Genomic DNA, 11,418 nt, shown 5'->3' with positions numbered 1-11,418 from the left:
CTCGCGTCGCCCCTAGGGCGACTCGGGGGAGTCTAGGGTTTTCCCCCGCCGCCTCCCCCCACCTCCCCCACCCCCCTCGCCGCCACCGGAGACGACCGCCGGGAAAGCCCGCGCGGGCGCCGGGGAAGGTGGCGGCGGGGTCTTCGGCGCTTCTTCTTCACGGAGGCCATCAGATCCAGGGCGGCGGCCCCTGCTGGCGTGGCGTGCAGCGTGCCTGAGGGTTCGGCCGTGAGGACGGCGAGCCGCAGGCGTGCCAGATCTGGAGGTATTGCCCCTTCCCTTCCATGCATCCCTTCCCAGTCCCCGGTTTGGTTTGGATCTTGCCGGATCCACCTCCGGTGTGTTCTGGTGGAGCAGATCGGTGTCCGGGGGAAACCTTGGCCACCTTGGCTGGCCGGCAGCTGCAACGCCGCTTTTTGGCGCCGCTTTCCTCCTTGGGGGCGCTGCTGAGGGCACCATCTCTCCACTCCGACCCATGTCCGGGTGAAAGCCCAAGATCCGATGCGGATCGGGCGTCGGCGGCGCCCCGTGCACCGTAACCTTCCTGGAGGCGACGCCAAGGACATTGGGATCGGATGGAAGGGTCTGCAGGTGAGGGGTGGGGATGTGCTGCCTCCCTTTCGGTGGAGCGGTGTTTCTTTCTATATATTCTTGGCAGAGGCTCTTGGCGGCATGGAGCAGCGGAGGATTGGCGTCATATGTGTGGTGACGGACACGCGCAGGAGGCCGACGCTGTCTGGCGTCGTGGTGGCGTCGGCGGCAGCAAGACCGGGCAAGGCCGATGCAACAGTACAGCTCTGAAGATGGATATATGGCAGGTGGCTGTGGCGGCCTCATACCCGGCAGGCGTCCTGGTTGAGGAGCACGCCGGACTGGTGGGTGCCCATACCCGGCAGGCGTCCTGGTTGGGACCTCAAGTCTTAGATGTTAGGTTTGGCTGCGAGGTCTGTTTGGTATTAGGCCAGACCATCAGCGCCCCTTCATCAGTTAGATAGGAGTAGCGACAGAGGTTGCGAAGATGGTGGCTTTGGTCTTACTGTTGTACGACTTTGTAAGGTCTTGTGTTAATAATTAATAAATTGGCCGTATGCATCGTCCAGATGCAGAGGCCGGGGGTATTCCTCCTTTTCTAAAAAAAACTAGGGCATTGCTATGTCTCACTTTTAGAAAGATAGTAGCTCGCCTCGCCTCTCGCAAGGTGACATAGTAGGCTGGCCAGTAGCGAGCCGGTTTATTGTTCGGTTTGTTCGCTACTTTTTCTCTTTATGTTTATGATTACAAATATTGTAAATATATATTTAGTAATTGTTTTACATAATTTAAAAAGTTTATGGCGCATTAAAAATGTTCATGTAATGTAAAAATTTGCTCTCATAACTTGAAAAATCTTCATATCACTAAAAAATGTTCATCGCATTTAAGAAATGTTCACACGTTCAAACAATATGTTCATGACATTTAAGGAAATGTTCATATGACGAAAAAATTTGTTTGTGTATTTTCAAAAAGTATTTAATACCATTAAAAAATCATGACATTTTTTAAAAGATGTTCTTAACACTTAAAAAGTGGTTCACATGTTTAAAAATGTTCACCATGTATATTAAAAATCTTCAATGTGTGTTAAAAAATTATTTGCCATGTATTTTAAAAAAGTTTGATGTGTATTTGACAAAAATTTAAACACGTATTTGGGAAAAATGTTCAATGTGTATTTGGAACATGTTCAACGTGTATCTGAAAAAAATGTTAAGCTTGCATATAAAAGTGTCCAATCTTCATTTGACAAATGTTCAACATGTATTCGATAAAATGTTCAAGATGTATTTGAAAAATGTTCAATGTGTATCTACAAAATGTTCAGCATGCATGCTAAAAATGTTCAACTTGTATTACAAAAATATCAACATTTGTTTGATGATTTTGAAAAAAAAAACGAATAGGAAAAAACTGACAACACCTGAGGAAAATCGATACAGAAAACACACATAAAACAAAACAAAATACACAGAAGCTTCAAAAACATACATATGCCATTGTGAAATCCCAATTTTATTTTATAAATAGATTCATGCATATCCAATTGTTCCTAGGGTCAACATATGCAATATTCCTAAGATAATGAGATCGGTGATGTTATAGATTTCACACTCCGTGGAGTCCTTCAACTCATTGGAAAGGGCATCTTCTTCTGATGTTATGGTGCCATCTTCTCATGCTATAGGGAAAAAGGGGCGACATGATCGTACCTATAATATAATAGATTTGCATAACAATGTAATGTGAATTTAACAAATTACAAACTTATGGATGTTGCACATCTAGCGTCCTCGTCATGCGTTTGCTTCCACTATTTTGATGCAGTGAAACTAAAATGGACACTTCATCGATGTGATATTTTAGTTGCACTACACACCAGTCTTACTAAAAGAAATGATTTGTGCAATACACTAATATGTCACAATAGCAATGATGTGTGTACAAACCCCGGCGCAATATGTATAGAGTACCCTGTGAAAGGGCATTTCCCTCCCTAAGTGTTTTTGGTGTTGATGACAACGCAATTTGTGGACTAACTGTATGCTTAAGCTATACATGCATATTCCGAAGTGGCACAAAATGTTTAGGTTCCCCTCTGACAGAAAGAATGGACATGACGTTTTTCGGTGATTTTATTTTTCTTTGGGTCGTAGGAAGTCCGTACTATTAAGTGAGGGTCCACGTTGGAAGGCATTGGTGGAATATCATGTACGCGAAACTTATATTGCACCCACATGACCTTCCTATGTTTGACGAGAGCCTCAAATTCAATTAATGTGCATTTTGTGCTATCTGGTAGTACTGTAATGACATGCAGTAGTACCGCTCCCCTAGTGGGAGCAGGACTTCAGCTGACACTCATGGCTGGTAGTACCGTGTACTAGACTGGTAGTACCGCTCCCCTATTGTCGCGACAATACCGATCTTTGGCGCCAAAGGCTTGGCACCCCGGACGCCTTGTCATGGACACTTTTGTCTCTCGAGTTTTCTTGTAATAAATCGTAGTCTAGCACTTGTCATACCTGTAGGGTTTTTTTTTCGGGGTTTGTCATACTTGTAGGTTAGGTAAACATGTTCGTCTTCGGTTCCAAAATTCTAGTATAGGGCTAGTTCTTTTTCGAACTTCTCCATTGCAATGTATGGATCTCTCCTATCAAAACTGTCTCTGGCTATAAATATTATCTAGTTATAATTGATGATTTTTCCCACTACACTTGGACCTTTCCATTACTTCAAAATTTAAAGTTTTTCCTACACTTACTCGTTTTCATGCCTTTGTTCAAACTCAATTTCAGAAACAAATTCTTTGCTTTCAAACAGACAATGGTTATGAGTTTGATAATAACGCTGCTCATGCATTTTTGGCTACTCATTGTATTCGGTTACGTCTCTCTTGCCCATACACTTCCTGGCGGAACGGTCGGGCTGAAAGAATTCTGCGTACTTTGAATGACAGTGTTTGCGCACTTCTGTTTCATGCCCATCTCCCTCCATGATTTTGGGCCGAGGCTCTTAGCACTGCCACCTATCTCCTCAACTTACGCCCATGCAAACCATGCCAACATCAAACTCCTCGTGAACTTTTGTTTGGCTCACCACATTCATATGATCATGTTTGAGTTTTTTGCTCCCTTTTTTATCCTAACACTTTACTCTACAGCTCCACACAAACTAGCTCCTGGCTCTGTTGCTTGTGTTTTCTTGCGCTACCACCCATCAACTCGTCGCGTACTAATCTCACGCCATGTATACTTTGATGAGATTTTTTTTTCCTTTCAAGGACTTGTCGTTTTTACACTGTTTTTGTTGGAACAAAAACGGAACCACCGCCCGCCGGTGATCGCCGGAGACGAAGTGGGAGAGATGGAGATGGGCACAGGAGGTTTTGCCGGGCGCTCGAACACCGGCGCTGTCGGACGTACGGCGTCGTTTTCTATTTCCTGAGCAGTGAGCACGAACTCAAAGCTATCCTGGGATACACAGAGGATCAGCAAGCCTTTATACGCGCGCACGCACGCCACGCCGCGCCCACAGCGCTCTCACTCGCCCACGCCCCACGCCCCACGCCCTACCTGGCTCGCGCTTCCGTCACGCACGTACGCCTCCGGCTCCATCACCAGCAGACCCACGCACGCACGCACACTCCCTCGGCTACACATACATGCACCCAAGCCTGCCACGGGCCGGTCCCGACGCGTCCGGCGCACACACGCGCACGCGTTCAAGCCCGCCACGGCTTATTCCTAACAGTTTTATCAACTAATTATTCTTGCGATCATTAGGCTAACTCCAGCGCACGACCGCATTTGGACCGTCCGTGTGCGTTTGGGTCAAAACAGATACAAATCGTGGCCCAACCCGGTGACCCAAACGGACGGGCGTTCATTTTTCGTCCACCCACGACCCATTTTGGGCCCAAATTTGGGCAGGGTTTGCATCGGCGTGGACTCGCGCAATGCCCGTCCTTGTCCTTCCCCTGGCCCGCCCGTCGGTGGCAATTAGGCCATTCTCCCCCTTCCCCTCCACCCCGACACCATCTGCCCTAGTTGCCCTTGCCGTCGCCACCCAGGCTGCCTCCTGCATCAACCCACCCCCCACCTCAACGCCGCATCCGAGGCACATTCTTGCCGACATTGGTGGTCTCCTTCTCTTCCATCGCCTCTACCTTTCATCCTCCTCCGACACCTCTCCCACTTCCATATCTTTCGCCTACCACTACTAGAGAAAACCTTATACACAGAGTCTTCTCAGTAGCGCGGGTTGAAGAGAGGCGCTACTGTTAATTAGTAGTAGCGTGTTCTAGTTTCGAGCGCTACTAGTAGGTGGTTAGGAGTAGCGCGTTCTGGTGAACCACGCTGCTGTTATGGCCAGCCCGGGCCCAGCCGCCTAGGTGCCCATCCCCACTTAGCAATAGCGTCTGTCTTGTACCGGCGTTACAGCTATTGACTTTAGCAGTAGTGTTGGGCCTAAGTACGCGCTACTACTAAGCCCATGTTATCATCGTCCTTCGCGCCTGACCTGTCAGTCTTCCCTCCTCACTCTTCATTTCCACTCTCTCTCCCACCCTCATCGGTGGCCTGCCCCTGCACTGCTCTGGCCGCCCTCCCCTGGCCCGCGCCCGCCCTCCCTCGCGCCCACCCTCCCCGGCGCATGCCCTCCCTCACGCGCCGCCGCCCTCCCCCGCGCCTGCCCTCTCCATCCCCTTCTCGGCCCTGGGCTACCACCGTGTGAGTACCTCCTTCTCCTCTCAATTCACCCAAAAGCTAGGTATCTCTAAATGTGTTGGATGAATTAGCAAATGCAATATGTTCAGATTTTTTACTAATAGGTGTTCATATATATGAGCCCATTTCATCATTAGAACACTAAATAGGTTTTTGAGTACAATATAATGTAGATATATGTAACCCTAGGTGTTCATATATATGAACCTACTACTAGTAGAAATCTTATAGATAAATGGGTGGATGAAATTAGGTTTTTTTAATGCTTGGATAGATAGATGGATAGCTAGATGGATTAAACTAGGTTTTCTTTAGTAATGCTTTGGGTAGATAGATGGATGGATGGATGGCTGTTAGGGTTAGACCTAGGGTATTTTAGATAATACAGATTTTTAGTAAATATAGGTCTTTTGAATAAGCATACTAATGTTTAGTTGATAGCTTATAGGTTTCACTAAGTCCTAAGATGAGGATAATAATGTCTTTGTTTATATTTTGTTTTTGCAGAAATCAAGGAGCCCCTGCATCATCCCCGCCGTCGTCCCCATCACCGACCCCCTCCGACCTCGAGGTGAGACCAGCCGAATCCCCATGTCGATGATGATGTAGATGTGTTTGATAGATGTAGTAGAGTAGTAGCTAGATGAGTAGCTGTGACAATTTCCATGGAATAGAAAATTTTCAATGTAGGTCTTTCAAATATGATGGAGATTTAGACATGTGATATGTACTGTTGTGTACTACTAGTGCTTTCCCAAGTGGCCTATGTTTGCAGGGAACACCTCAGAGTGGCCTATGTTTTGCCGGAGTGTTGATTAATTTCCATTCCGGTAAATTTCAGGCGCTCGATATATGTCCTTTTTAGCAAAGGTCATGCCGAATTTTTCCGTGAATTTTGGCATGACTTGTGCTAGAATATGTAGAAATATCGAGTGACCCAGATTTTCTAGAAAGATAATTAACGACATTTCGGGTTCACTTTAAGTCTGTCGGGACTCCACCATATATGAGAGAAGAAGAATGCCGACTGTTGTCGTGGGGGTCGTTCTTCCTCTTCTTTCTCGTGATAGACCTTTTGGTAATGCACGGGAAGGAAGAGAAGAACGACCATCACCGACGGTCGCAAATGTCAGAGAGGAAGAATCCCGACTGTTGTCATGGGGGTCGCTTCTCCTTCGTTCCCGTGTGCTAGACATTTTGGTGTAATGCACTCGGGGATGAAGGAAGCACGGGTGGAGACGTTGTTCTATTGATGGGTGCTACGATCAAAACGAACGAAACGACTATGAAGTCTCCCTTTAGGAGTAGAGATAGAGATTGTCGGTCCATGAAGAAAGACAAAGTGTGCTTATAGTTCATGGAGATGCAGTGCAAAGAGGCTGCCACAGTCCCAAAATTAGAGGAAGGAGCTACTCTCGTGATATGGGTATAAACTCTAGATCAGCCACATTTAAGGAGGATATTAGCATATGCTCCAGATCGGGACATGCATCTCTCACTTCATCTATCAATACTACACAGTAAATAGAGTATATTAGTGTGGTCTAAAATTAAAATGAATTGAGAAGTAAAGAAAGCAGCTTATATTTGTAGGAAGAGTGCAGAACCTAAGTTATGCTACTCCCTCCGTAAACAAATGTAAGAGCGTTTAGATTACTAAAGTAGTGATCTAAACGCTCTTATATTTCTTTATAGAGGGAGTACTTGCCAATATTAGAAGAAAAATAACACGATGAGAAAGACGACACCCTCTCGCGAAAAAAGTCTGTAATTGCATCTTGCCAAAAGCTATCCTCTCGGTACACCCTCAAAGTTGCATTTGACCTACCACCGGTACTTTGGTCCAGAAGCATTATGATGAACAAACTAAGTAGCACTAAAATCTTTTCAGGAAAAAAATCGTAATCTTTTTCTCACAATAAAAAACTTCAAGAAGTGCTGATGGACCTCTTTGTATGGCAAATAAGAATGTAAATAAGAAAGAGGAGAACAAGTAAATTTCCAAAACTCATGTAAGTCATAAAAGTGATAGTATGGGTGCAATCATGCAACAAAAGTATACTCACTGTAATTGGTGTCCGGCTCCGACTGCGTGTACGTACTTCAGCAGCACATCCTCCTTCCTCTTTGCCCATACTTTATCCAGTCTTTTGTCTATGGCATGCTCATGATCACTGGACACACTTAGATTATGCCCACCAACCTTCTCCCTCACCGGCACCGGTGAAATTTGGCATGCCTGGCTCCCACGTACTCCCATATGATCTTGACTTGGAGCTTGTACTCCTCTATGGATGTGACCTTCCCCACCACGTACCGGAGTTTGTACTGCACCACCGCATGTGGCTCCTTCTCTGTCTTCTTGCTGCAGTCATCCTAGCAATCTAAGGATGGTGAAGCGGTCGTAGATGCGCTAAGGAGGAGTGAGCGTAGGCCGAGAGCCACGTTATGCATCCCACTAATTGTTTAATGGAACGCTTGAGTCTTGATGGAATGATTACCACTATTTCTATTCCTATACAAACTTAATTAACCAGATCCAGTTTGGCCGAAGAAACGAAGATTGAGAAACAAACTGCTAGTAAAAATCTCAGCTGACAATCGATATGGCCGCTTCCAATCGTTTCTCCGGCGTCTCTTCCGGCCTGATCGCATGCGTCATCTCCTTCCTCCCACCCAGAGACGCCGCATGTACCGCCGTACCCACCTCGCAGTGGAGCGTGCTCTGGCGGAGCATGGACACCCTCAACCTGTACTTGAGGTCCTACGTCGGCATCCAGCCCTACCTATACTACATGTCCTACGGCGGCTAGGAGACCCCATCAGTAAGATCTCTGGGTTCTAAAGCCGGCATGCCGGTATATGAAACGGCTTAGCGCTGCCTTCTTGCCTCGTGTCTCCAAGCTCCGGCTACAAGTGCTCGTCGTCAATGGACGGTCTCCATGATTTTATCACATACTGAGCCTTTTTTATATGATTCTGTCCATGAGAAAATGATACGTCTCCATCGTATCTACTTTTTCAAACACTTTTGTCCTTGTTTTGAACTCTAACTTGCATAATTTAAATGGAACTAACCCGGACTGACTCTGTTTTCAGCAAAATTGCCATGGTGTTATTTTTGTGCAGAAATAAAAGTTCTCGGAATGACCTGAAACTTCACGAATAATATTTTTGGAATAAATAAACAATACTGTCGAAAGAATCAAGGCTAGGGGGCCCACACGCTGTCCACGAGGGTGGGGGGCGCGCCTACCCCCTGGGCGCGCGCCCTGCCTCGTGGGCCCCCTGGTGCTCCACCGACCTCAACTCCAACTCCATATATTCACGTTCGGGAAGAAAAAAAAATCAGGGAGAAGGATTCATCGCGTTTTACGATACGGAGCCGCCGCCAAGCCCTAAACTCTCTCGGGAGGGCTGGTCTGGAGTCCGTTCGGGGCTCCGGAGAGGGGAATCCATCGCCGTCGTCATCATCAACCTTCCTCCATCACCAATTTCATGATGCTCACCGCCGTGCGTGAGTAATTCCATTGTAGGCTTGCTGGACGGTGATGGGTTGGATGAGATTTATCATGTAATCGAGTTAGTTTTGTTAGGGTTTGATCCCTAGTATCCACTATGTTCTGAGATTGATGTTACTATGACTTTGCTATGCCTATGCTTGTCACTAGGGCCCGAGTGCCATGAATTCAGATATGAACCTATTATGTTTTCATGAATATATGTGAGTTCTTGATCCTATCTTGCAAGTCATTAGTCACCTACTATGTGTTATGATCCGGCAACCCCGAAGTGACAATAATCGGGACCACTCCCGGTGATGACCGTAGTTTGAGAAGTTCGTATTCACTAAGTGTTAATGCTTTGGTCCGGTACTCTATTAAAAGGAGGCCTTAATATCCCTTAGTTTCCAATAGGACCTCGCTGCCACGGGAGGGTAGGACAAAAGATGTCATGCAAGTTCTTTTCCATAAGCATGTATGACTATATTCGGAATACATGCCAACGTTACATTGATGAACGGGAGCTAGTTCTGTGTCACCATATGTTATAACTGTTGGATGAATAATCGCATCCGACATAATTCTCCATCACCAATCCAATGTCTACGAGCTTTTCACATATTGATCTTTGCTTAGTTACTTTTCCGTTGCCACTGTTACAATTACTACAAAACTGTTACTGTTACCTTTGCCACCGTTACCGTTGCTTCCATACTACTTTGCTACTAAATACTTTGCTGCAGATATTAAGTTATCCAGGTATGGTTGAATTGACAACTCAATTGCTAATACTTGAGAATATTCTTTGGCTCCCCTTGTGTCGAATCAATAAATTTGGTTTGAATACTCTACCCTCAAAAACTGTTGCGATCCCCTATACTTGTGGGATATCAAGACTATTTTCTTGCGCCGTTGCTGGGGAGCATAGCTCTATTCTTTGAGTCACTTGGGATTCTGCTGGTCAGTATGAGGAACTTGAAAGACGAGAAAACCAAGATTTATCCCTCAACTATGAGGGGAGGTAAGGAACTGCCATCTAGCTCTGCACTTGATTCTCCTTTTGTTTTGAGTAAACTTGCGACACCTAAACCTGCTTCTGCTATTAATTCTGATATGTCGCATGTTATTGATGATGTCACTTCTGCTATGCATGATACTTATGATGAAACTACTTCTATGCTTGATAATACTGTGCCACTAGGTGAATTTCTTGATGAACAACTTGCTAGGGCTAGAGAGAATGAAATTATTGAAACTGATAATATTGATGAAAGTGATGATGAAGATTCTCCCCCTAGATATGAATTGCCTGTTGTGCCTGAGGGTTATGTTATGGATGAAGAAACCGCTAGAGATTTTCTTGTTTGCAATGATAGGAATGATCTTAAGAAATTACTAGCTAAGCTGAAAGAAAAATCTTTGAATGCTAGAATGAAATATGACCCTGCTTTTGCTACTTCACCTATTTGTATTCCTGATAAGGATTGTGATTTCTCGGTCAATCCTGAGATAATTACTTTGGTTGAATCTGATCCTTTCTATGGCTACGAATCTAAAACTGTTGTGGCACATTTTACTAAATTAAATGATATAGCCACCATATTCACTAATGATAAGAAAACTCGCTACTATTATATCCTTAAATTATTTTTGTTCTCATTAAAGGGTGATGCTAAGACATGGTTTAATTCTCTTGATCCTGGTTGTGTGTGTAGTCCCCAGGATATGATTTATTACTTCTCTGCTAAATATTTCCCTGCTCATAAGAAACAAGCAGCTTTGAGGGAAATATATAATTTTGCGCAAGTTGAAGAAGAGAGTCTCCCACAAGCTTGGGGGAGGCTTCTCCAATTACTTAATGCTTTGCCTGATCATCCTCTCAAGAAAAATGAAATACCTGATATCTTTTATAATGGACTAACCGATGCTTCCAAAGACCACCTAGATAGTTGTGCTGGTTGTGTTTTCAGGGAAAGAGTTGTTGATCAAGCTGAATTGCTATTGAATAATATGTTGACTAATGAAAATAATTGGATACTTCCTGAACCAACTCCTAAGCCAACTCCGAAGAAAAGGGGTATTCTACTTCTCAGTCCTGAAGATATGCAAGAGGCAAAGAAATCTATGAAAGAAAAAGGTATTAAAGCTGATGATGTTAATAATTTACCTCCTATTGAAGAAATACATGGTCTTAATTTGCCGCCTGTTGAAGAAATACATGGTCTTGATAACCCGACACAGGTAGTAAAGGTAAATTCTCTCTATAGATTTGATGAAGGTGATATTCCTCGTTATAAGTCTGCTAGCCAATGCTTAGATGAGTTTGATAATTTTATTGTTAAACAAGAAAACTTCAATGCTTATGTTGGTAGACAGTTGAAACGTAATGCTTATATGATTGAACACTTGAGTGATTATATGTGTAGAGTTAAAGGTGAACTTAAACTTATTAGTAAACATGCTTCTATGATTACCACTCAAGTAGAACAAGTGCTTGAAGCTCAAAATGATTTGCTCAATGAATTAAATAATAATAAAAAGGATAATGATGTTAGAGTTATGACTAGAGGGGGTAAAATAACTCAGGAACCTTCGTATCCTGAGGGCCACCCTAAGTGAATTGAGCAAGATTCTCAGAGAACTAATATTGA

The sequence above is a fragment of the Triticum aestivum genome, chromosome 1D (assembly GCF_018294505.1).
Source record: "Triticum aestivum cultivar Chinese Spring chromosome 1D, IWGSC CS RefSeq v2.1, whole genome shotgun sequence".
In the NCBI taxonomy this organism is placed as follows: Eukaryota; Viridiplantae; Streptophyta; class Magnoliopsida; order Poales; family Poaceae; genus Triticum; species Triticum aestivum.
The sequence above is the reverse complement of the archived record's forward strand: the minus strand, read 5'-3'. Positions refer to the sequence as shown.